Source organism: Hippocampus comes, unplaced genomic scaffold, assembly GCF_001891065.2.
Source record: "Hippocampus comes isolate QL1 unplaced genomic scaffold, H_comes_QL1_v1.1 scaffold411, whole genome shotgun sequence".
NCBI classification, from domain to species: domain Eukaryota; kingdom Metazoa; phylum Chordata; class Actinopteri; order Syngnathiformes; family Syngnathidae; genus Hippocampus; species Hippocampus comes.
This window is the reverse complement of record NW_017805077.1, coordinates 20,899-25,910: the sequence shown is the minus strand read 5'-3', so window position 1 is coordinate 25,910 and position 5,012 is coordinate 20,899. Positions and strand designations below refer to the sequence as shown.

At 43.4% G+C, this 5,012-nt stretch overlaps 1 long non-coding RNA gene across 1 annotated transcript in view; it reads right to left on the bottom strand.

Annotated features, from left to right (window-relative positions):
* The window catches only part of LOC109513095 (uncharacterized), a 3,591-nt gene extending 2,127 nt beyond the window's left edge, over positions 1–1,464 (bottom strand). Inside the window, exon 1 of the long non-coding RNA XR_002167658.1 lies at positions 1,315–1,464. This is a non-coding gene — a long non-coding RNA (uncharacterized LOC109513095). The remainder of the gene's footprint in view (positions 1–1,314) is intronic.
* Between the last annotated feature and the right edge of the window lie 3,548 nt (positions 1,465–5,012).

Below are 5,012 nucleotides of genomic sequence, written 5' to 3'. Positions count from 1 at the left end.
GGCCACAAACTGAGCAGGAAAAAGGTTTCTCACCAGTGTGGGTTCTTGTATGATTTTTTAAGTTTCGCTTCTGAGAGAATCTTTGGCCACAATCTGAACAGGCAAAAGGTTTCTCACCAGTGTGCGTTCTGGTGTGTATTTTTAAGGTTCTATTTTTAGAGAATTTTTGGCCACAAACTGAGCAGGAAAAAGGTTTCTCACCAGTGTGGGTTCTTGTGTGATTTTATTTAAGTGTCCATTCTGGGAGAATCTTTGGCCACAATCTGAACAGGCTAAAGGTTTCTCAACAGTGTGTGTTCTGGTCTGTGTTTTTAAGGTTCCCTTCTCAGAGAATCTTTGGCCACAAACTAAGCACACAAAAGGTTTCTCACTATTGTGGGTTCTTTTGTGATCATGAAAATTTTCTTTACAAGAGAATCTTTGGCCACAAACTAAGCAGGCAAAAGGCTTCTCACCAGTGTGGATTCTCACGTCTTTTCAAAGCACTCTGACAAGTAAACATCTTCCCACACTGACAACATTTCCAGGGTTTGTTGTCAGTGTGACATGTCAGATCACCATCAGACTCTTCATCCTCATCATCTGATGATGTGTTCTCACCATCTTTCGTGTAAGGGTAATCTGGCTCCTCCTCTCTTTTAATGTATCAGACCTGCTGTTATTTTTATCCATGGTGGTGGTTGATTTTTTTTTATTTTTTTTTTATCCATGGGTATTTGTGAAAAAGACTTGCACAGAGCGTGACATTGCACATTTTTGAGTGGTGGATAAGTCCAGAGCGCAAATTCTACTGCGTGAATTTCACCTTTCGTGGGGTGTTTCTGAACCGCGAAAAAAAGCGATTACTATACATTGATACCTCGCTATTTTGCGCTTCATTTATCGTGGCTTCCGTGCATCACATTTTAAATTGTTTTCCAAAGTACTGAATTCAGAAAAAAATGTCGAACAATTCAGCATGGATGGCAATGGCGAGTGATGAAAAAAGCGGAAGGGGCGTGGCCTGGTCGGGGGCGTGGTTACTTATAAAAGTGGCACTAAACATGCTTGAAGATAAAGTGTATTGAATTTACACACTATTTGAAAATTGAACAGAAAAAAATCCCAAGATCGCCACTATTCTTTCAAGTGAAAAGCAATTTTAAAAAGGCTTCTCACCAGTGTGGATTCTCACATGTCTTTTCAAAGCATTCTGATGAGTCAACATCTTCCCACACTGAGAACATTTCCAGGGTTTGTTGTCAGTGTGACATGTCAGATCACCATCAGACTCTTCATCCTCATCATCACGAACATTTGATGTTGTGTTATCACCATCTTTCGTGCAAGGGTAATTTGGCTCCTCCTCTCTTTTAATGGATAGGACCTGCTGTTCTTCCTCTTTCTTCACCTCTTCCTCTTTAATGTGAAAGGGCTCTGCATCCAGCCACTCAGGACAAGCATCTTTGCTGATATCTGCAAGACACAAGACAAAAACACCCATTGAATTTGATTTATAATTACAATGAAGGTTACTCAGAGAGCAAGATTCGTTCAGATTACAACTCAAAAATGTGACATGACCAGCATCACATATTAGTGGTGAATTTTTCTTTCTTTTATTATTTTTATCCATGATGCTGGTTTATTCATTTTTATTATTATTTTTTTTTATCATTGGGTATTTGTGAAAAAGACTTGCACAGAGCGCGACACTGCGCATTTTTGAGTGGTGGATAAGTCCGGAGCGAAAATTCTACTGCGTGATTTACACCTTACGTGGGGTGTTTCTGGACCGCGAAAAAAAAAGAAATTACTATACAATGATCCCTCGCTATTTCGCGCTTCATTTATCGCGGCTTCCGTACGTCACATTTTAAATTTTTTTCCAAAGTACTGTATCAACGGGCACTGCCTCAAGGCGCATGATTGGTTTCCGGTGCAATGTCGACCAATGACAGCGCGAGTGGATTCATCCTGTGAGCTGATTCGCTGCGTATTTTTGCAGACCCCCAGCGTGACGAGACGCTTGGGAAGTCTTGTGTGTGTCACATCATGCTATTTATTCTCTGGCATACTGTCTCTTTTATTTGCTTCGTGTGCAGCGGGCAGAGAGAGAAAGAGTGAGAGAGCGCGAGAAAGAGGGGTGAGAGAGAGAGAGAGAGAGAGAGAGAGAGAGAGAGAGAGAGAGAGAGAGAGAGAGAGAGAGAGAGAGAGAGAGAGAGAGAGAGAGAGAGAGAGAGAGAGAGAGAGAGAGAGAGAGAGAGAGAGAGAGAGAGAGAGAGAGAGAGAGAGAGAGAGAGAGAGAGAAATTGAGAGAGAAATTGAGAGAGCGAGAGAGTACGACCAGTACGCTTAGAGGAAAGATTGGTGCTGTTGCATCTCTGGTAAACATAAATCTAAATGAAAGATACCTTTCATTGTATTGCCTCGCATCGGAAATTTCGCTTGTCTCGAAGCGTAAGGCAATTTCCTAGCTGCTGCTGCTTCCTACCATGAAGAGTATGACATGGTTACTCTTTCAGGCGATCGACCGCATACATATTGGATAATTTCCCACGGCACACCTGACAATTGCTCCAGCACAGGGTTTAAAAAACTCTGAATTCAACATTCATAATAAAGACCCAATCAGGAGAGGACAAACTGGATTCTGGTACCAATCACTTGAAGGGGGAAAGGAGGAGAAGCGTGAGGTTTCAGTTCTCTGAACGTCATCCCAATGATCTCCCCGTTCGCCCTCTAATTTATTTCTCAATGGGAATCTAATACAGGGGTGTATCCAACCTAAAGAGTGAAGGCTGCTGAAGACACACTAAATTTATTATAGACTATGGGTGTGTATGTGAGTGAAAATTTCGTACATGTGTGCAATCATGACAAAAACACTTAGTTGGAGCTGGCGTTGGCACCTCCATCCACGTCCGACCTTGCTCTTGTTTTGTCGAAATACTTGTCTCTTTCCAACCACTTTGTCGGAAAGGTGGTTGCGTCCCTCAACTATCACATAGTGAATTTAGAATTCTTTTTTGTAAATGTGAACATATCTTTATTAAAAGCATAATTATGTCTTTCTTAAAAGCATGTGCTCTTCATTGCAGGCATAATCAATTTATTATTGCAGGCATCAGCATTCTTCATTGCAAGCATATTCGATTCATTTTTAATAATATGCAAATGTATGATAACTAAAAACAATCAACCGAACACCGAGCAAACCCTCCATCGTGGGTTTTCACTTATTGCAGCAAGGGCCCGGTCCCCATTAAGATTGTATTGCTTAATTGTCATTACACATTCGTGCAACGAAATTATCTTAACAGGCACGCTCTGCACAAGAAACATGAAAAAAACAATGACAAACATGGGATACAGTACAAAGGGCCTGTCGGTACTCGCTATGTAAAGCGCCCCGAGATCTTAGTACAGGAAAGGAAACCATGAGGGAGGGAGAGGTTTAAAAAAAACATGCTCAAACTATCCTCTTTCTGAGGATAATTTGGGTCTAGGAGAAAAAAAAACAACCTAAGCACAGAAACAAGCATATGACAGTTACAAGTCACAAGACATAACATGTAATGAGGGGATGGGTGGAAACGGGGGTGGGGGGGCGCCACGCTGCCTGTCCGACCAGCTGCTCAGCCAATTGCCGAGCGCTACGCAGATCAGGTTCACGTCACGGGGGAAAAACAGGAGGAACGATGAAGACGGTGATGATAAGGACGTGTATGCGTGTGTGATTGTCTGGTTATGTATGCGTGAACAGGCCGCAGCTGCTTCGTCAAGGTCTGCTCATGAAGACAGTCCTGGCTTATCAGTCCATGGCCGAGAAGGAGGGGGTGATGGTGGGGGCACTAGCTTCCGTGCATACCTTCCATACAGGGGAATGGGGTCCAAATAGCGTTGTTTGTTTTGGAGGGACGGCCGCCAACAATTTCAGGTGGCCTTGAGTCCGTGGCTGTATCCCTTCACTGGCGCCGATCAGCCAAATCCTCAATTCCTTTTCGAAGCGAGAATTCCAACTTCTCCATGCTGTTGCCGATCGTACGGAGACGCTCCAGAACCGCAAATGCGGTTGAGCTCAGTCACCGCTTGAGTCTGAGTGTTGGACATTCGCGCTAGACCATCGAGAATGACCGGCAGCTTCTTCACTTCCAATAAAGCTGCTCCCATCGGTTGGATTTTGGATTTTGCGGTCCTTGGTCCTTGGTCCTTGGCCTTGGGAGTCAATTCCTTGGACTTGGGAGTCAAGTCCTTGGCCTTGGCCTTGGCCTCGGGTTGCCGGTCCTCGGACACAATGAGGGATTAGAGCCTCAAATCCCTTGGTCACAGGTATAAAGTGGGACCGAGGATCGCAAAAACCACGAAGGAATCAAATAAATTCCATCCAGGGAAAGGCATATTGATGGTTAAGCTGGCGCTTTAAAAGGGGCGGGTCTGCCACTGACAGGTGACAGTTAGCGCAACGAATAAAGAGCGGCATCACAGTGAGTTTCAATCACGGTTTGTTCCATTCGCGATCGGCAGTTTAAATAGCGTGTAAAGTCTTTCTGTAACAGTGGTGTCTTTTATGTAATTATTTTTGCACAGTCGCCACGTTTCTGCGGTGGCACTATAATGTTTGTTTGAACCGAGTAATTTACGTTACAGCTGGAGTCAATAATGCCGGCACTTTACTTCCGGGTTTGGCCGTTGGGATTTGGAGTCCTTTTGCTCGATTCCAGTTATGCTTTTGGTGAATGCTTTCTCATGTTTGGAATAATGAATATTGATAATATATAGTTTAAAATCATTGTTGATTTAATTATTTTTTATTATTATTGTGAAGTTGAAGGTATTAAATTAATTAATGTAGTATTAGTGGGAGTGGTAATAATAGTAGTACTCAGAGAATGTTTAGAGATCAGCCATCTCGTTACCTCTGCGTCCCGTGTCCGAGACGCAAAATTAACCCACAGGAGGCACAGTTCCAAACAATCAGTGTTGTGTCCAAGGACCGGCAACCCGAGGCCAAGGCCAAGGCCAAGGACTTG